Below are 23,016 nucleotides of genomic sequence, written 5' to 3'. Positions count from 1 at the left end.
AACAAAGCGAAAATTTGGCAGTTCCACTTCAAAAACGTCGACTTAATAGGGTTGGCGAGTTAACCGAGGTCGAGATAAATTATAGAAAATCTCTTAGTGCTGCTAGATCAGCATATTTCTCCACCCTCATAGAAAATAACAAGCATAATCCTAGATTTTTATTTACCACAGTAGCAAAATTAACAGGAAATAAAAGCACTGCACTCAGATGCACACCATCATTAGGTAGTAATGATTTCATTAACTTTTTTAATAATAAAGTTGCAAACATCAGGCAAGAAATCCAGGCGATTAATATAAACCCGAACAATTTTACAAGTTCAATTTCAATTCAATTAAATTAATTTTTATTTGTATAGCGCTTTTAACAATGAACATTGTCTCAAAGCAGCTTTACCCAAACAATATGGTGATTAAAAGTGAATATGTTCTTTATAAGTAAGTTTGTCCCTGGTGAGCAAGCCAGTGGCGACGGTGGCAAGGAAAAACTCGCCGAGATAAGCATAAGGAAGAAACCTTAAGAGGACCCAGACCAAAGAGGGAACCCATCCTTATCCGGGTTGCCCCGAATGTCCATTTATAGCAGATATACAATGTTGCGGGGTACAGTGATGATCATCAGAAGCGAAAAGTAGTCCAGAGTCAATGTAGCAGACTGTAACATTAACTACAGTCCAATCCATCCTCAAAGCTCCCGTTCTTACTCCAGAATTTCATGGAACTACCCAAGGCGTTGATGAGAAACCGTCCCAAGCTGCACAGAGTGGCCAGTTGAAAAGAAGGCAGGCCTGGACGAAGTGGGAAGATCCAAGGAGGGGAGATTGGCAGGAACAGTGGTCATTGGAGCCTCACCAGCGTCCGCAACCTTCTCTGCCTCACCCAGACATGGCTGAACCCAGTGGTACCGGACCACGCCATCCAGCCGGCCGAGTTTTTCTCGGTTTACCGCATGGACAGAACACTGGAGTCGGGGAAGTCAAGAGGAGGTGGAGTGTGTCTGATGGTGAACAACCACTGGTGCGACAGCGCATGCATTGCTCCTCTTTCACGCTCCTGCACACCAAATTATCTACCCATTATCTACCTCGGGAATTTAGTTCGGTCATAGTCAGTGCTGTTTATATTCCACCTCAAGCGGACATGGACACTGCATTATGGGACTTACATGAGACACTAACGCAACACCAAACACAGCATCGGGACGCTGCGCTCATTGTGGTAGGAGATTTCAACAGTGCCAACCTCAAGCATGCACTACTGAACTTTTATCAGCACATCACCTGCCCCACCAGGGGCGAAAGAACACTGGACCACTGCTATACAACATTCAAGAACAGCTACAAGGCACAACCACGTCCACCGTTTGGGAAATCGGACCATGCCACCATCTTCCTCATGCCTGTTTACAAGCAAAGGCTGAAACAGGAAGCTCCGGTTCAGAGGGAGGTCGCGCGCTGGACTGACCAATCGGTGGCTGCTCTGCAGGACGCTTTGGATGACACAGACTTATCGGTTATGTCGACTTTTTTATGTCGCCGAACCCTAATATCTCGAACACAAGGGGGGGGAAATTTGCCATTTAACGTCAGTTATGTTGATTGGCACTGTGCAGCCGCAGAAGAACGTTAATATTTTGCCACCATATTGATTTTCGTTTATCTCGATCATCGGTTATCTCGATGCTTTTTGGCAACCCCCTAGGACATCGACATAACCGGGTTCCACTGTATATATCTTTATATCCTCATATATCTTTTTTATATAGTTTTTATACTGTATTTATCTGCCTTCTTTTTCTTTGTTATTACATATGTTTTATTTTTATTCTCCTTTTTCACCCCATTTTATTCCCTAATGCCGGACCGTCGTAAAAAGCATTTAACTGCATGTCGTACCCTGTATGTATGTGTATGTGACAAATAAAATTTGATTTGATTTGATTTAATTTGATTTGATTGATGATATGCAGCTGTATATTTCAGCAAAACCAGATGAGAGAGATCATCTTAACAATGTTGAGGAGTGTGTAATGGACAATAGACTGTGGATGCTTGATAACTTTCTTCTGCTCAACTCAGATAAGACGGAAGTACCTTTACTAGGACCACATGCAGCTAGAAGCAAACTTTCCGATTATGTAGCATCTCTGGACGGTGTTTCTGTTTCAGCGTCTACGGCGGTCAAAGACCTTGGCATTATTATTGACCCTATTCTTTTCTTTGAGGCTCACGTGAATAATATTACCAGGATTGCCTTCTTTCACCTTAGAAATATTGCTAAAATTTGATATATGATGTCGTTACAGAATGCAGAAAAACTAGTTCATGCTTTTGTTACATCTAGATTAGACTACTGTAACGCTTTACTGTCTGGGTGTTCGAGTAAGTGCATACATAAGCTTCAGTTAGTTCAGAATGCAGCAGCAAGAGTCCTCACTAGATTCAGAAAATATGACCACATCACCCCTGTTTTAATCGGTCTACACTGGCTCCCAATCAAATCTCACACTGATTAAAAAATATTACTACTGACGTATAAAGCACTTAACGGTCTCGCACCGCAGTATCTGAGTGAATTTCTGTACCAAAATGATCCTCCGCGCCTACTTAGATCAAAAGGTGCAAGCTATCTGTTGGTACCTCAAATAATAAAGACTACAGCAGGGGGCAGATCTTTCTCTTATAAAGCCCCACAGATATGGAACAACCTTCCAAGCAGTGTTTGGGACTCAGACATAGTCTTAGTGTTCAAATCTATGTTAAAAACCAATTTTTTTAGTCAAGCCTTTTATCAGTAGATTTTTTTCTTAGGTAAAGGCGTAGATCTGGAGGGAACATGGATATAGAGTGTTTGATGAACTGGGATGTTTGTATATTGTCGTCCTCTCACTTACACACGTTCACTCAGGTTTGTTGACAGTGGTGTGGTGGGTCGTCTCTTATCCCAAAGATCCCTCATGTCAGTGTTACCTTCTGGTTTTCCCTTTTAGCTATGCTGCCATAGCAAGTCTTGCCGGAGTCCAAACTGCACAGTGACATTAACTTTCATACAACAATAAAGACACATAATAATCCATATCCTTCGCCTCATGTCATCCCTCTTCTCTCCCTCTCTCTCTCTGTCGAGTTAAACATGCTCCTGAGGTTCCAGTGACCACTGTTCCTGCCCCTCTTCCCTCCGTGGATCTTCCCACTTCGTCCAGGCCTGCCTCTGGATAGTGTTTTCTTTAATTGGAAGCCACTTTGTGCAGCTTGGAACGGTTTCTCATTAATGTCTGGGTGGTTCCATGAAATTCCGGAGTAAGAACAGGAGCATTGAGGATGGATTGGACTGTAGTTAATGTCAACAGTCTTCTATATTGACTCGGGACTACTTTTCGCTTTTTATCATCATCTCTGTGCCCCGCAACATCGTATATCTGCTATAAATGGAGATTCGGTGCAACCCAGATGAGGATGGGTTCCCTCTTGAGTCTGGTTCCTCCCACGGTTTCTTCCTTATGCTATCTTGGGAAATTTTTCCTTGCTACAGTCGCCACTGGCTTGCTCATCAGGGACAAACTTACTTATAAAGAACATATTCACTTTTAATCACCACATTATCTGTGTAAAGCTGCTTTGAGACAGTGTTCATTGTTAAAAGTGCTATACAAATATAAATTAATTTAATTGCCTGCCAAGCAGCCCCATGAGAGCGCCGTACCATTGGAAGGCCACTGACTGCTCTTTAGCCTCCTGAAATATGTTGACAACAGCATTAGCAGCATTGCCTAACAGACCAGTTGGTGCGTCCAGGAGAAAAGTTCTGTCTCTATCGCTGAGATCAGAGTGTGTGATCCACAGGTGTCTCCTAATGGCTACCAGGGCTGCCATAGACCAGCCTATATTGCCAGCAGTCTCTTTATTGGCCCGAAGAGACAGGTGTGTGGCACGGCACAACTCTAAAATGTCTTTAAGCAGGTCGTCCTGGTTAGCCTGCAATACTGCCCTGGTGTGCAGGCAGCCACTGGCCTGACCTGCCGCTGTGTATGCTTTGCGCACCAAAGCCAAGCAGGTCTAAAGAGGCTTGGTAGGCAACAGCGTGGCTTTAAGGGAAGATGCAGCACCGGTGGAGAGAGAGCTCGTTTAATCTAATGTTTACTTTTTCAGTCCTGCATTTATACAACTTCAACGATTTACACTGTGACGACTGATTTGTTTGAAAGCAACCGTGCAAAAAAGTTTTAATGAACAGTGACAAGAAAAGAGTGGGATAATATTCTCAGTGCCGTAACTATAGCAACAATCATAAAACATGGGTCTATTTATTTTGTTTGAGTGAGGGGATGGAATAAAGTTAATTAAAATAGATGACAGTGAGTTATGGAGATATTTTCTCTCTCACACACACACACACACACACACACACACACACACACACACACACAGAAAATGACTGCAATCCACTGAATTATTCAATAGAGGAGTATATTTAAAAGTGGATGTGGTTGAGAAGGGATTGTATTTAGGATTGGTGTGTTCCAGAAGGAAGTGTAGTTATGAGTGGGTATCATTGAAAGGGCATGTAGATAAAAGTGGGTGTGTTTGAGAAGGGGTGTGTTATAATGGTATTGAAGATTAAAGGTGGTTAGGAAGGGTGTGGTTGAGAGGAGAGTGTAATTAAGAATGTGCATATTTAAAAAGGGGTGTGATTAAGAGTGGGCATTAAAGAGAAGGGTGTGGCTGAGAGGTGTGTTTGCCTTTTATGATTAAATATTGATTATAGTAATGTAAACAAACCCTCAAAACTAAAATGTAAATTCATCTGCTCTGATTATTCTCAGAACCACTTCTGAGATGTGTTTGGTGTGGAATAACATGGATTTCTTTTACATAACACATCTGGTGTAATACAGGGCCATCATAGTAAATAGAGTGTCTGCCAAATGAGTATACATGTAATTGAAAATGATTCCTGTGATGCTGTGTTGTTTTTACATTTCTCACATTCAGTTAATGCTTTTATCAGAAGTAGCTTAAATTGAGACATAAGAGAACTGAGAAGTGCATGGAACATTTTTCCTCAAGAGCTTAACAGCAGCAGCTTAGCTGTGCCAGGATTAAAACTCACAGCCTTCCAAGCAGTAACTAGATGCCTTAATGCCCTTATATTTCATCTCACATGACTTCTTCACCTGTTTTTACAAGTTAAATAGCACTTAAGTCTCACTGTGCACCTCACTCATGAGCTGCATCTGAAATCACTTGCTAGTTCACTAATTCACTAGGATTGGTCAAGTTGAATGGGGACTCTCATTAGACAGCCACTTTCAAGTCTCTTCAGAGATGTTCACTCGGGTTCTTGAACATGGGTTTAAAGATGAGTTGTCACTAAGCCACTCCTGTGTTGTCTTGGCTGTGTGCTTAGGGTCATTGAACTGTGCTCCATTCAGCATTTCCTCAACCCTGACAAGTCTCCCAGTCTCTGCTGCTAAAAAACACCCCCACAGCATGATGCGGCCACCACCATGCTTTACTGTTGGGATGGTGCTTGGTTTTATCCAGACATAACATTTAGAATTGTGGCCAAACAGTTCCTTCAGGTGCATTTTGCAAACTCCAATTGGTTTTACACTGAGGAGAGGCTTCTATTTAGCTACTCTGCCATAAAACCCAGATTAGTGGAGGGCTGCAGTGAGGTCCTTCTGGAACTTTGTTCCATCTCCACACAGGGTCTCTAAAGCTTAGTCAGAGTGACCATAAGGTTCTTGGTTATCTCATGTACTAAGGCGAAGGGCTTTCCCTGCTTGATAAGTTTGGCCAGGCGACCAGCGCTTGGACGAGTCCTGGTTATGAATTATGAATTATTGAGGCCACTTTCAGTTAAGGGGATATTTTTGTGATTATTTTGTGTACCTGAGCTAACTTTTCTAGAATTCTTTCAATTTAATTACTTTCTTTTGTCATAATTGGATGCTCAGTGTAGATTAATGAGAAGAAAATTAATTTGAACAATTGTAGTATCAGGATGCAACATAACATAATTAAATATAATGAATGGCTGAATATTTTGGATATTCTGCACTATATAGGAGATATAAAGTGATTTCAGACAACAGACAGTCTTTCATGCTTATAGTCACCCATCACCCTTCACTGGCTCTTGATTCCTGAACTATTTAATTCAGTGTATGATTCTGTCTTGTCATTGTATCCCTTTGAATTACATGACTTTTAACTACTCAGGCACCACTGTACACTGATGATGTTATCTATGTTATTTATAAAGCTTGCACTGCTTTGTAAATGAAAACACTCACAATAAACTACATATCACAAAATATCTTTGATCACTGTTCCTTATTATGCAGCTTTCATGCAAACAATAACACAAACCATATCTCCTTCGAGATTACTTTAAACGATCAGTCATACTTTACACTTTAGATGGTCTGCCTGCTCGCAATGCCTTTTCCATGAAAGACACACTGGAATGCTTCTTTTGATTATTTTGACAAAAAGAATGCATTTTGCTGACTTCAGATTTCTTAATAGCATGTGTGCTTCTCAGAAACAATACCCACACTATTATTGTTTTTTTTTTTCTATTGTATTTCAGCTCAAATTTAAATTACAGAGGACCCCACTGCCATTTTCCTGTATAGAGTAAAACCACCACAAATAATAAATAATCTATACTCCCATCAGGACTGAGTATAGAGTATTTAGGTAGACATTTGCCCTGCTTCATATCTATAAGTACCGCCTTGTAAGAACAGTAACATCTCACTTCATCCCGATATGTTACACACTCAATTGCTGTATATTGTATAAAAGTCCAAAAAGTAACCTCTTTATTTTATGTGACAAACAAAACTGCTATTTGTACTACCATGCACTCTTACACTTTGTGTACATTACTGATTTGTCATATACTCTGTATATTGTGTTCTTATTTAATCTGTACAGTCTGTATTGTTTGTATAGTCTAAACTAAATGTATAGTGTTGTTTATGTCTGTACTTATGAGAGTCACAAACAGCTGGAAACAGTCATTCTTAATTAAATGTGTTTATGATATAAAGTTATTGTGGATGAAGTTTTTATTCTTCTTTCTCTTCACGCCTGTATGGATTGATTAGTGGAAAATTTCATTTTTTTTACAGCGAGATGCTCTTTCACATCTCACAGCTCAACAAACAAAATGCTTTATCGATTGACACACGGGGAAAAAATCTCAATTTTTTGAAAGGCATCAGTAACCTCAGCATGCCTCTGTGCAGGCCTGAAGTGGACTTCCTGTTTTTTTTTCCTTTCAAACTTTAGGAAATATCCAATTTAATCCTTATTAATCTCAACATATTACATCTTACTGCTGCTTGTGCTTTGAGTGTGTGTGTATATGTGCATGCATGTTGTGTTTGTGTGTTGTATGTGTGGGTTGTATGTATGTACATATATATATATATTTGTAATGTGTGCCATGTGTGTGCCATGTGTGTGTATTTGTATGAATCTCGCACTTTCATCCTGATCATACGTCAAAAGAACACTGTGTGTACGTGTTGGCATGTGAACCTGCAGGCCACAATTTCACACGCAGTGTAAATCTGCATGTATTTGTTTGTATGCTGAATTTCTTACCATGATACCAGAATATTTTTGCTTCTATATTCTGGTCCATATTATCATATCTGCTGTGCGGTTTAAGAGAATAAATCAGCAAACAGAGGCTTTGATATGTGACATCAGAATATTTCTCCAGGTTCTATTACTCCCAGTCATAATGTGCCTTATTAGAGCTTTAATAAAATAAAATATGTAAGTTCTGCAGTGAATGTCATATTAACTGTCTGGTGATGAAATGTTAATTGTGTTAAGTACATCTATGTAAAACAACTTAATCATCACAGTTTAGCTCAGTGTTATAAAATGATGATATTTTCACCAATAAATCTGTGAGACTCTACACAATATCTACACAGACAGATCTACACAATATGAACAAATACACATAATAAAGTAAATAAATTATAATAAATTCATAATTCATTAAAAATAATAGTTAACAATTTGCCTTTTATTCTTTAATCCGTAATTTTTATAGAAAACGATTACAGTTAGTTTTGAGCTTATGGGATTTCATTGTTAATATCACCACAGCCACAATGCTATTAAGTTTATATCATCTCTTTTTATTTTTGTCATTAAACCTACTGAGGCATGCAGAATCTTCCATGTCTGTGTCTAACATTTTCCTCTTTTTCATGGCTTTTCTTTTATTTCTTTTGTTCTATTTTGGTCAAATAATGAATCATACAGGTGATTATCAGGAGAGGAGTGAGAGGAAAGGAGATGACATTTACATCCATTATTCTCACCTTTGTGTTTTCATGGTGTGTTGGCAGCTCGTCATTCATCTCAGTCCAGCGCTTCAAATCCATTCTTCCATCTTTTTATCCCCATTTCTCTCTCTCTCTCTCTCTCTCTCTCTCTCTCTCTCTCTCTCTCTCTCGTCCCATGAGCTTGTTCACAGCCTCAGAGCCGGTGTGCTGTGCCAAATTTTAATTTCCTTTAAATTCTTCAAATAAAATCATTTAATTTTAATGGTGTTATTATTGGAGTGAAAGCAGACACCAGGCTGGGGATTTCCTCGAGTGAATTTAAAGGTGAGACAGGCAGAGAGGGAGAGAGGGAGAGAGGAGAGAGGAGAGAGTGAGAGAGAGAGAGAAAAGTGAAAAATTCTTATCTTTTTAAATGAACAGCTTAGTCAGTCTTACCTGAGTATCAGTAATTAAATATACCCAGAGTTCTGTTTAACATGGGCCAAATCCCCAAAAGGGATTTAAACTATATATTCAGGTCTTAAAATATTATAATTATCACTCTCTCTCTCTATTTCTATCTTTTCTTTCACTCTGTCTCTCATGTTTGCAAATAATCATTCTATCTGCTTAATAGTAATAGAGTAATGGGTGTTGTGCAACGTGTTGTTTAATAAAATCTACACTCTGCATCCACGTTACAGTATTATTTTATACCATACTCATTTTTGCAATATTGATTCATATTGAGTAAGAATTGGTTTACATTTAAACAGTCCAACGAACAAATTTATGTGTGACTCACTTTCCAGTGATGACAGCTGCACTGCAATGAAGACAAACGATCATTTACCCCTCAGTACCACCCACTATGTCCTTTTATACATTTCAAATGAAAAGGTGAAGGTGGCAAAGAAAATATTTCCTGAATCCTTGCGAGATACCAAACTCGAACTGGAAGCCTTTGTCACCTGGAGGGCATACCAATAATCTTACCTAGATCCCCCTCTATCTAAAACATAAATGAATTTACTGTACAATTCTCCCAATGAAAGCAGGAACATACACAATTGTGTGAACATTTCTTGGGGAAAAGACAAATCATGGCCACTGATAATTCTGTGCAGCATGTTAAACAGTGACTTTGTTAAACCACAGAACCTGTGGAGAGGAAAATTAGTGTAGTTTCACTGAAGCAGGAAAGCACTAGTCAGTTTTTGCCCATGGTGGTAGAGAGGTTACTCATCAGTGCCTTGGGGTTCCATGAAATTACGGAGTAAGAACAGGAGCTTCGAGGATGGAATTGGACTGTAGTTAATGCCAACAGTCTGCAGCACTGACTTAGGACTATAGTTTGCTTCTGATCGCCATCATTGTACCCCACAACATGGTTTATCTGTAATAAATGGACATTCGGTACAACCCAGATGAGGATGGGTTTCCTCTTGAGTGTGGTTCCTCTCAATATTTCTTCCTTATGCCATCTTAGGGAGTTTTTCCTTGCCACAGTCACCACCGTCTTGCTCATCAGGGACAAACTTACCCTGATAAAAAACATCTTATTCATTTTTAATCACCACATTACCTGTATAAAGCTGCTTTGAGACAATGTTTATTGTTAAAAGTGCTATACAAATAAAAATGAATTGAATTTAATTTAAATAGAAGAGGTTGATTCTGTGACCGGTGTCTTTTATATACATAATGAGTTGTTATTAGGAGTTCTTTCTTAAAGGTACAGGACTAAGGAGACATAATCCTTGTTGGTCGGCAGGGGATTAATTACTTATTTTACTCAATCAAATATAAAATAATTTATATATAATATTAATTTAATTTTTTCTTCTGGATTTTTTAAATATTCTTTCTCTTTCTTTTAAAATAAACCTACTATAAAAGTCTAGACTGTTTATTTCTTTGTAAGTAAGTAAATTAACAAAATCATCAGGAGATCAAATATATATTTCCCCCACTGTATGTACAAGACCAAAAATGTGGATCTGAGCTGTATCTCCAATTAGAAGGCTGTTAACTATTGTCAGAAAACATGTGGGGAATAAAGCATTCAGACATTATAAAATATTTTTATATAATCCTTTATAATATGACCTGACAGTTGTGTGGTTGTACCCCCTCTCACATGTCTTAATCAATGACAACGCTAACACAAAATCATCTGTTAAACCACAGAACCTGGAGAGAGAGATAGAGAGAGAATGAGAGAAAGTATTATGTGCTTTTCTCGTGTAGTAGTTTAAGGGGGTGCACACTGTACCTCATTTATAAAGCTGGATTAATGCACAAATCATTTATACATCTATTTACACAAAAGAAAAATCCTAAGAAGGACATAAGAAGAATAACAAATGTAAATTTTGGTTTAATCAACTTTACATGGATTACTTTTGTCTAAAGAATATATCTATTATACAGAGAAGAGCTCTGAAGTTCCACTCAAAAACACATCCTCAAGCTAGTTCACCAGGTCAGGGACTAAAAGCACCATCTAAAATGTTTAGTAAAAACAAATCGATTTATATTTTTTTCCTTATTTTAATATATAAAAAATAAAATAAGTAAAGCTTTTAAATTAAGACAAATGAAATTAAGTGTTGACATAAAAATGGCGGTGTATTAACCTTTGTGTGTATTTTTCTCAGCAGGCACTGCTGTTATGTATACTGTCTTTTAAAATTTAAAAGACAGTAAAATTATAGCCAAGTTTTGAATGTTTATTATTAAATTGTATAATGAAAATATATCCAGGCTGGTTTTGCATTTAAATCACTGCAGGTATTTAGCAAATCAACAACAAGCATTAATCGAACATCTGGAAAATAATCAAAGGTGTAAATCAAACAGTAAATTCAACACAATTTCTCTTGTAAAATAGAATCAGCAGTCTGAAGCTGTGCTACCCTTTATAAATTCATCCTCATTTTATTTTAATATCCCAGCTTTTACAATAATCTGAACACAAGTTATTCTTTTGTATTAATACAGAAACATGATCAGATGTTGATGGTTCCTAATCCTGCCAAATTAGAATATAATACAGTTTTAACAGCAAGCCATCAATTACAATCTCAGAAAATATAAACATTCTGTGTAAGATTGTCTTCAACTTTGCTTTGTTAGCAGTTTTTCAGTTACAAATTGCCACCTGACTAAAATCCCTAAATTAATTCCCTCAGGATAACAATCAATAAGCTCCATTTATTATAGACATGACTGTAATGATGCTGTAACACACCCATTTAACTGCCCAGATAACCAAGCACACACCGAACGTCTCTAGGTTATGTATGTAACCCTGGTTCCCTGAGGGAACAAGACTCTGCGCAATTGTGCAATTAGGGTGATATTTCTACATGAAATTAAGCTCTTACAAATGTAACCAAATTCAAGTTCAACAGCAAGCAGAACATTTTCAGTGGAATAAATGATGGAAGAAACTCCTGACTCGAACTTGCCACAACACCTGTGGCCTTATTTGCATGATTTTTTTTTAAGTTGTTGAAAAGGAGGTTCTGGGCTCATGATAGTTTATTAGAGTATTAGAGTTTAAATAATTAATATAATTCTTTTAGTAGATTGGTGTTCTTAGAGTAACATTAGGAATTTTTTACATAAGCTGAGTTGATTAAGCAAAGAGTCTTGTGATAAAAATTATAAGCCATTAGAGCCATAATAAATCAGTGTTCTTTGTACATAGTACATTTGCAGGCAAACACCTTTGTACTTTACTCAAGTAGAAGTTTAAAGGGACATGTGACCGAGGCACGCATCTTGACATGCATCAAGAATAAATCATAGACAGATGTGGTGGAAAGAATCCATTAATTTTCCAAAATAAAACATCTTTCAGAATAAGATAATAAATAAAATGGAAATAATGTGTTATGTATTCTTTCTGTGCGGCCCGGTACCAATTGACCCATAGACCGATGCCGGCCAACTGGTGAACTTCTTCCACCATGGGTGTGTACTCATTCATTTACTCATGCTCATGAAAGAAAACAAATGAAAACGCTGGTGATGCCGCGCTTTCCATTGGACTGATTACATGTGTGATTCAGAGCATGGACAACGTAAAGTGTAGTACAAAGTGTATTTACTACGTTACTGTCCACCACTTGTACACACTGAGGATGTAAATATACAGTATACAAGCATCTACACAGGTGACAATGTGTGAAAACGTAATAATATATTATATACTTTATATTATATACTACATAATTTACTAGTTCAATTGCACATGGACAGATTTTGGATTCCTTATATAAAATACCAGCAAAACCAAACTGCTGGTCATTCCAGGTGATTCAGGTCAGAATCTCAGAACATCTCTTCATAATTCTCTGCTCTCTCCTTCAGCCCGTGCTCGCAACCTTGGGGTAACTATAGATAATCAACTGTCCTTTTCCTCACATGTTGCTAATGTGACTTGTTCTTGTCGGTTCTGTCTCTGCAACATCAGAAGGATTCAACCATTTTTGTCTACACAGGCTGCTCAGGTGCTTGTTCATTCTCTGGCAGGTCTACCTCTGAACGCTTTGTGTCCACTGCAAATGATATTCATTCTGGTAGCTGCACATATCAAATTAAAAACATTGATGCTTGCTTGAAAAAATGCTATAAATGGACCAGCACCCTCTTGCACCATGCTGCCTAAGATCCACCAGCACTTATGCCTTGTAAAATAAAACATAAAATTCCTTATATATAATAAAAAATAAAAAATTTGTAGCAGAGGTGGGAAGTAACGAAGTACAAATACTATGTTACTGTACTTAAGTAGATCTTTTTGGTATTAGTACTTTGCTCCACTATTTATTTTTCTTTCTTCTCTTTCTTTATAGGCTGTATTTAATAAATATTTTTTTTTATTAATGTTATTAGGGTGGACTCTATTTGTTTATTCCCAGGAGTTTTTAGGGGGTTCTTTCTATCTGTCGTGTTTCTGGGTGGTCAATGGAGGTGTTGGTGGATGGTGTGTGTGACGAGTTGATATGTGAGCCCTATCGTTTGGGGATGGGGCAGAGCGGGAGGGTTGGTGGGGGTTATTGTTTATGTTTAGGAGAGCCGATTATATTACAGAGTTATATTGTCTTAATTTATTTATTTATCTTATTGTCTAAACTTCTGTCAGTCCACAGCATTTAAATACTTTGAACAGCACTGATATATGCCTGATCTGACTAGGGTGGTCACATCAGTACTTTACTCCACTATTTATTTTTTAGACAACTTTTTACTTTTACTCATAACATTTTTACACTAATATTTATACTTTTTACTTTTTACATTTTTAAAACAGGCTCGTTACTTTAGTTTTAATCCATTGATTTGGTGAAAAATATTTTTCTTATTTTCACTGCGCGCCGATTTCAGCCGAACAACCGATTTCCTGTTACTGCGTGTCTTTTTCAATCCACTGGTGTACAAATTCCTGACTCTCTCACCACAGATGTAGACTAGTTTACGAAGCTAAGAATCAGCAGGCAGAAGGCATTAAGAAGTTTGGGGTTAACGTGGATGAGACAGAGGGAGTCAGTGATGTAAACATGACTGAGAACAGACACATTCATGATCATCATCATCTTTTTCTCTGCTTGTGTTTTATATGTGGATGGGCACTACATTTTATTAACGCGCTCTCAATTCAGCACGCATTTCTGTTTTTACCATTTTTATTAAAAAATGTAAATACATAAATAAATATCTAAATATAAAAGAGGCAAAATTAAAGCCTTCGGCAAAAAATACATTTTCTATATTTCTGTCTCCATTTCCATATATGCAACATTGCATAATGTTGCATATATTCAACATTATACACACACACACACACACACACACACACACACACACACACACACACACATCTGTAGTGCTGTGCTTTGCATGCAGATGTTTTTTTTTTTTTTTAAGTGGTATTTTTTGCAGTTGACAAGAGCTTTTCACCAACACATAATCTACACTTAACCAATATTCCTTTCTCCTTTTCCTCGACTATTTCAAAATAATAAGAATACTTCCATCACAGTAATGTAATTCTCTGGTTTGCCATCTTCGCTTCTGACCAGCTTCTCTTCCTGCGGCTCGCATGTATGAGTTCTACGTGACTACGTTCATTTTAATTCATTTATTTTTTTTATGCAAAATAATTTACCTGAAAAGTAACTCACATTACTTTTTTAAAAAAGTAACTCAGATATTATTGTGTAAATTTATAAAGTAACTTTTTCACTTGAGTAAAAAAGTTTAATCAGTACTTCAACTTTTAGCCGAGTATTTTAAAACATGAGTATCTGTACTTCAACTTAAGTAAAGGATGTGTGTATTTTTGCCACCTCTGATTTGCAGATTTCACGTTTAGAAACATAGAGGATATAGGGTGTATTATATTAGAATTCTACATCCTCCTTCATACTTTTACATTTTTCTCTCTATTTATAAACTTTGTTAATGGTGGTGTGGCAGGCAGTCTCTTATCCCAGAGACCCCTCATGTCTGTGTAACCTTCTGGCTCCCTTTTAGTTATGCTGCCACAGCAAGTCTTGCCAGTGTTCTAATCACACTATACAATGTCTTTAAATTTATATAAAACTAAGGATACTTAGTAATCATTGTTCCCTTCTCTCTCTCTCTCGCTCTCTCTCTCTCTCTCTCTCTCTCTCTCTCTCTCCATCTCTATCACTCAAAAGGGTTCTACATAAACAGTCTAAAGATCTATGACGTTACTGAGCAAGTTAATATCAACAGTCCTCTACAATGGCTCAAGAACACAGGATGCATTTAAGCACCTATTACTATTAATAAATGATTTTTTGGTAGAGTCCAAGCACATGTCCAATATCTGAGAAAAACAGAACATCAGGGCATGTCAGTGTGATGCTAAAAAGTTGGAGGTGGCTTTCATGAAGATAAGTAAGAGATATTGACCACACACACACACACACACACACACACACACACACACACACACACAAACACACACACAGTCAGGCACTGATGGACATGGGATATGCTCTAAAAGCCAGAGTGTGCGACCTGCTTTTCCTTCTCTGACATCAATCAGACTCACTGCTCTGACCTTCAGCACCTGCAGTCAAAAAAACCCATCAAATGATCTGTAAATTATCACAAATAGAGACACAATGGCAGACAATCCATCACATATACATAACACACCACTCAATTTCAGCTCACTCATTCAGTCCCACAACGCATTTACATGCATTTACATTCTTTCATTTACCAATGGAATTTTTATTTACAGCTCTACAGCTCCACAAGATGGAATTCAATTTAGCACATATTGTTCTTCAAAAATGTCCCGAAAAAAAGCCATCAATCATACAAAACTCTGAGATTTGCTTCATGTATCGTTATCTATATTTTAGCAAAATCAAGTACCAGCTGATTATCAAAACAGTGAACATCTTCGGTAGGATTAACAACATTTACGTTTGGATGAAATCAGGATTATTTTTTAATCAGGTAGAAATTATCCATACATATACAGCAGGTGTAATAGTCAGGTGTGCACCTTGACCATATATTCTATAAATATCTTAATCATTCTCTATAGGACCTTTAAAACTAGATTTGCTCTGTTTGTCTGTTATAAAGTCTGTGATCTGTAAATAAACACAAAGCTGTTTATTAACATGTTGGGTATTTTTTACAGTGGCTCGTCCATCCAAGTGTTTAAACCTGCCTCATTAACCTCAGACTCACCCCAGTGTAAAGTCTATGTGCTCAAACCATGATGCTAGCACTGTTCACGTGTGATTTTTCTCATTAATCCTCATTTATTTGCTTTACCTCAGATAAATAGTGAGCAGCACTGAGTTGAGCAGAGATGATCCAAAACCCAAAATCTCAGAAAACTTGCATATTACTTAAGACCAAAAAATATATATAATTTAATAATAAAAAGATTTTTGACACAGCACTGTTGGACTACTGAAAAGCATGAACATGTACAGAACTCAATACTCAGTCGGGGCTCTCTTTGCATGAATTACTGCAGCAATTCCACGTGGCATGGAGGCGATCTGTCTGTGACGCTGCTGACGTTATGGAAGCCGAGGTTGCTCTGATAGCAGCTTCAGCTTTCTCCTCTCTACGTTGTTGGGTCTGGTGTCTCATATCTTTCTCTTTACAATAGGTCTATAGGTTTAGGTCGGGGAGTTTGCTGGCCAGTCAAGCACATGAATACGATGGTCCTTAAACCAGGTATTAGTACTTTTGGCAGTATGGGCAGGTGCCAAGGGTTGGAGATTTTATTTCATAGACCAAACTGTTCCCGACATTAGCTGGGACTTCCAAGATCAATGCTGCAAAATAATCCTTTTAAAAAATTCACTAATCGTGGATGAGAAGAGCAAGTAGATTTTATTGCAGAAACCCACAATCAACCCTAGAGCATACTCATGTCATGACAGAGATGGTCTGATGCAAATTACATTTCACTTTTCTTTTAAACACATTGAGCATCCTGATTTACTATTAACTTCGGAAACTCCCTTAAATCTGGGCCCTCCCCAATTACCATTAGCTTGGGAAACACCCTGTATCTGGGCCTTTTTTATTTACCATTAGCTTGCAAATGTCCTTTCCTAATACATACTTTGTGGGTTTGCCTGGTTGTTCTTGTTGCAAGTCCCAACTCCAGAGACCTGGCAGCCAAATTACTGTGAATACAGGAAACAAAAAAAAGAGTCAGGAATTGTCTTCTCTGCCAGCTCCTCTGTATGTATGTTTATTGACAAATATTCAACATTCACAAACAATCATCTTTTTCTTTAATCCTTTCAACCATGTATTATATTTATATAATATTAATAGTCCCTCATCCATGTTCTTTCCTGCACAAACACAGATATCTAGTAGTAGTTTACTCAGATTAGGTACATATATACAAACTTTAACTCTGTTCACAATTTGAAACATTTAAATAATTTGTGGCACTTATATCACATTCAGCTTCCTATAAATATACAATTAATAGCATTAACAGCTATACGGGCGGCCATTACCGGCCTCTCTGCACAAGCTTATCACATGATCAGTAAAGGTGCCAAGTGTGAGTCCAGAGTGAGCCTTAAATGAAACATTAACCTTAACACAACTTTACCTTTTTAACTTTTTAACATAAGCAGACATTTACCTCAGATTTACAAAATATTTTAAACTTCAATAGACAACTTAACAAAGGTATATGCAGCATTCTTCCACCGCACAGCCTTCACAACACATGAATGAAATAAAGTGTAAGATTTTCAAGATCATCAAAATGGATATAACTATGCATCGGGATTAAACAGATTGGGGACAAAAAAAAATTGGGGACTATATGCCATTATTCCACTTCCTTGTTTTATTTCACTCTTTGTTTTCCTGAGCCTTGAACAGCGTTCCTTTTCACACAAACTAGCCATGTGTAAGTACCTTTCTACTCATATTATTTATTTAAGTTTATTTAAGTTATTTAATAATTTTAATACTCTGCATAAGCATTTAGTTAATTCTAAGCACATCATTTGTTCTATAAGCCAGGCACTTTTCTGCACAGCCACACTCATCCTCCATTGTCACCTCTACCCTAAAGCAAAGGTACCGTCACTTTCTGCTTTCTCATGTGGCTGCTGATTTTTCACTATTTCTGGAGACTTTTCTGTAGTTGACACCTGCTCCTGATCCACAAATGCGGCCATCATATCATCATATTGTGCGTATCCCTTAAGTCAATGCTTCTACCCAAACGGATATTTTTCATCCTTACCCTACCCCTCCATTGGATTATGTTGCTGTCTACGATGACAGTAACAGCGTGGCTTCTTGCATCAGCGTGGGTGGTCATGACTACGGGCCTACCTCACCTGTTGATGATCAGTACAGTGACAGTTCAGTGGAGGGGCAAGGGCAATTGCAGGGGCACCGGCAGCCAACAACAGCTGCACTGAGGGGGAGCTACTACTGATAATTTTTCCCAGTTTGTATCATACTGCATTTGTGGAATTTAAAAAACTTCCCAGACTATTGCATCATGAGTTTTGTGTGTTATTTTTTTCTGTGTTGGGACTTTCCATGTTGGCTTGCTTACTGTTTTCTGGGTTTTTCCTTCTGGGACTTTTCTTGTTGTGTGTTGTTGTGATGTTGTGTGTTGTTAAGCAAGAATAAGCATTTTCCTAATAATGTTTAGCCACATTCCCTCCTATTAGGCTTTATAACCTAAACATCAACATGAGTTGGGGGTTTCCTACACAGACCCACTGTTTTCCCTGTTTTACCCATGACCCTACATTCCTAGTGTTTTCCCTAGGCCCCTACATTTCTACATTCCACCCAAAAACTAATAAAGAACCAAATCAATTGGGTAGGAGTTCACAAAGACAGCATGCTGGACATGGGTGTGGTATGGGGTGAACTGATACAGTGTGGTTTTAAATAGGTGGTCGTCAGGGACAGAGGGATCTGGAACCACAAGGTCTGAACCACTCCATATATGGACTACACATGAGTGGGGAGTTCACAAAGACAGGACGCTGGACATGGGTGTGATATGGGGTGAACTGATACAGTGTGGTTTTAAATAGGTGGTCTGGAACCACAAGGTCTGAGCCACTCCGTACATGGACTACACGTGTGGTGATGAAGGTCTAGAATGTGATGGATTTGACAGGGGGCTCAGAGGAGACTGAGACGGCTGTGCAGAAAGAAAAGGGGTACAGAGGCTAAGAGGGGGCACAGAGGAGACCTGCCACCTGTGCTGGGGGTGTAGGGGACAGTGACTGCGAAAAGTCTAGCCAGGGTAGGATATATACTGCATGTAGGCCGACATGAGCAAGGTGGCTAGAAGCTAAATGAACAATAAAAGATAAAATGACATTAATAATAGAGATAAAATGAGGGAGGTTCCTTTTCTCTGATAGGCTGGCAGAGCATGATTAGATTAAATTAGATTAATTTAGATTAGATTAAACTTTATTGTCATTGTGCAAGGTACATGTACAGAGCCAATGAAATGCAGTTAGCGTCTAACCAGAAGTGCATAGATGGCTTAATTACAAGGGGCAGTAATTTAGTAATAAGTAAGGGTATTAGGTTATATAGAAGGTTTAGTAAAATGTAGATATAACTGAATAAGGGTATATATAGTGTGGTTTTTATATAAGTATGATACAGTATGAAGTGGTATGACAGATATAGCTGTACAAAAGGAATGTCATTATGAATATATATATATATATATATATATATATATATATATATATATATATATATATATATATATATATACAACCAATCATTGATATAATTTAGGATACAGATGCCCTGAAGTCTCAGGGGAGCCAGAGCCGCAATGACACACTTCGTGAAGGTGCGGGGTGACAAGTCAAGACCAAAGGACCCAATATTGGTATGCTTTCCCCAAAAGCAATCCTCAGCGAACTTTCTGTGAAATGGGAGGATGGGTATGTGAAAGTACGCCTACTGTGACAAACCAGTCCTCTGATGATCTGGGACACATCCTGCTTGAGGGTCAGCATTTTGATCTGGACCCTCATCAAAGAGCGGTTCAGCTGACGTAGATCTAGGATAGGACACATCTGTCATCTCACGGGGCTTCGGACCAGAGCATTAGGTGGGATCCCTATGGGGGGAGAGCGCATCGTTTGAAATTTTTAAATAATAAAGTTGAATGCAATAGGCAAAAAATCCAGACAATTAATATAAATCCACACATTGTATAAATAACCTGATAGACAGCAGTGTAATTATAACAATCAATTACACAGCTGTACCCCTATTTAAGAAAATACTTACATTTAAGTTATTTCCTCATCAAAATCATCAACCTGCATTCTCGACCCCTTGCCTACTGTCAGGCTGATGACCATGATGCGGAAGCGGAAGTAAGTCAATCATAGTTTATTGAAAAACAACACAACCAAAAGAAACACACTCTCTTAAGCCGTGACGAAAAGCAACGAAGAGTATCCGCTCGGGACGAGTAATCCACAACGCGAGCAAATGTCCAACAGAACGCACAACCAGAACTGAAAGTAACTCCACGGCAAAGAGTAATCCGACATGGAACAGAGTCCGGAGACAGAACCAGCGGGGAAGGCTGGCGGTCGAGCAGCCACGAGCATCACCAGCATGACACTCAAGAACCGACAGCCTGTGACTCGATAACGTGAGTTTATATAGGCTAGTCCATAACGAGCCACAGCTGTCGGTGATCATGGCCGGCAAAGGATAACGAGGCAATGTGACAGCTACTGAGGGGGGCATGGCAGGGTGAATCTCTGACAGCGGCCGAGGGAGGCGTGGCAGGGGAATCCCTGACACCTACAAGTTTCTTCAGATAATTACAGAGGTAATTGAACTAGTTTTAAAATTGATAAACTCTTCCATTAGCACTGGTTATGTACCTAAATAATTAAGAAACCTGACCTTGACCCTTGTCAATTGTCCAACTATAGGCTAATATCAAACCTCCCCTTTATCTCCAAGATTTTAGAAGTGGTTGTAGCACAGCAGTTATGCTCCCATCTACTTAGGAATAACATTTTTCAAAGGTATCAGTCAGGATTTAAACCTCATCATAGCACAAAGACAGCGCTAGTTAAAGTGATAAATGACCTGTTATTGGCCTCTGATCAGGGTATTGTATCTTCAATTGTTTTGCCTGACCTTAGCTTTTGATACCACTGATCATACTATCCTGCTTGCTAGACTTGAAAACAAATAAAGGAATAAAGGGAACAGCTCTCTCCTGGCTTAGGTCTTATTTGACTGATCACTATCAGTTTGTTGATGTAAATAGTAAGTTCTCCAGGGGTAAAGTTTGGTGTTCCGCAAAGATCTGTCTTAGGCCCACTGCTTTTCTCTTTGTATATGCTGCCTCTGGGTGAAATTATACATAAACATGGTATTCGCTTCCATTGCTATGCTGATGATATATATATATATATATATATATATATATATATATATATATATATACACACAGTGAGGAAAATAAGTATTTGAACACCCTGCTATTTTGCAAGTTCTCCCACTTAGAAATCATGGAAGGGTCTGAAATTGTCATCGTAGGTGCATGTCCACTGTGAGAGACATAATCTAAAAAAAAAAAATCCAGAAATCACAATATATGATTTTTTAACTATTTATTTATATATTATACAGCTGCAAATAAGTATTTGAACACCTGTCTATCAGCTAGAATTCTGACCCTCAAAGACCTGTTAGTCTGCCTTTAAAATGTCCACCTCCACTACATTTATTATCCTAAATTAGATGCACCTGTTTGAGGTCTTAGCTGCATAAAGACACCTGTCCACCCCATACAATCAGTAAGATTTCAACTACTAACATGGCCAAGACCAAAGAGTTATCCAAAGACACTAGAGACAAAATTGTACACCTCCACAAGGCTGGAAAGGGCTATGGGGAAATTGCCAAGCAGCTTGGTGAAAAAAGGTCCCCTGTTGGAGTAATCATTAGAAAATGGAAGAAGCTAAACATGACTGTCAATCTCCCTCGGACTGGGGCTCCATGCAAGATCTCACCTCGTGGGGTCTCAATGAAGGACCTAAGGAAGGTGAGAAATCAGCCCAGAACTACACGGGAGGAGCTGGTCAATGACCTGAAAAGAGCTGGGACCACCGTTTCCAAGATTATTGTTGGTAAAACACTAAGACGTCATGGTTTGAAATCATGCATGGCACGGAAGGCCCCCTGCTTAAACCAGCACATGTACAGGCACGTCTTAAGTTTGCCAATGACCATTTGGATGATCCAGAGGAGTCATGGGAGAAAGTCATGTGGTCAGATGAGACCAAAATAAAACTTTTGGGTCATAATTCCACTAAAAGTGTTTGGAGGAAGAAGAATGATGAGTACAATCCCAAGAACACCATCCCTACTGTGAAGCATGGGGGTGGTAGCATCATGCTTTGGGGGTGTTTTTCTGCACATGGGACAGGGCGACTGCACTGTATTAAGGAGAGGATGACCGGGGCCATGTATTGCGAGAATTTGGGGAACAACCTCCTTCCCTCATTTAGAGCATTGAAGATGGGTCGAGGCTGGGTCTTCCAACATGACAATGACCAAGCACACAGCCAGGATAACCAAGGAGTGGCTCTGTAAGAAGCATATCAAGGTTCTGGCGTGGCCTAGCCAGTCTCCAGACCTAAACCCAATAGAGAATCTTTGGAGGGAGCTCAAACTCCGTGTTTCTCAGCGACAGGCCAGAAACCTGACTGATCTGGAGAAGATCTGTGTGGAGGAGTGGGCCAAAATCCCTCCTGCAGTGTGTGCAAACCTGGTGAAAAACTACAGGAAACGTTTGACCTTTGTAATTGCAAACAAAGGCTACTGTACCAAATATTAACATTGACTTTCTCAGGTGTTCAAATACTTATTTGCAGCTGTATCATACAAATAAATAGTTAAAAAAATCATACATTGTGATTTCAGAATATTTTTTTTTAGATTATGTCTCTCACAGTGGACATGCACCTACGATGACAATTTCAGACCCCTCCATGATTTCTAAGTGGGAGAACTTGCAAAATAGCAGGGTGTTCAAATACTTATTTTCCTCACTGTGTGTATATATATATATATATATATATATATATATATATATATATATATATATATATATATATATATATATA

At 38.3% G+C, this 23,016-nt stretch overlaps 1 long non-coding RNA gene across 1 annotated transcript; it reads right to left on the bottom strand.

Annotated features, from left to right (window-relative positions):
• Window positions 1-16,764: 16,764 nt before the first annotated feature.
• LOC124380149 lies at window positions 16,765-20,466 on the bottom strand. Its single transcript, XR_006924616.1, has 3 exons — window positions 20,147-20,466; window positions 19,815-19,973; window positions 16,765-17,010 (listed from the first exon to the last, which is right to left on the bottom strand). It is a non-coding gene; the product is annotated as an uncharacterized LOC124380149 (long non-coding RNA).
• Between the last annotated feature and the right edge of the window lie 2,550 nt (window positions 20,467-23,016).

Source organism: Silurus meridionalis, chromosome 26 (assembly GCF_014805685.1).
Source record: "Silurus meridionalis isolate SWU-2019-XX chromosome 26, ASM1480568v1, whole genome shotgun sequence".
NCBI lineage: Eukaryota > Metazoa > Chordata > Actinopteri > Siluriformes > Siluridae > Silurus > Silurus meridionalis.
Note: the sequence above shows the minus strand (reverse complement) of the source record. Positions and strands in the feature narration are given on the sequence as shown.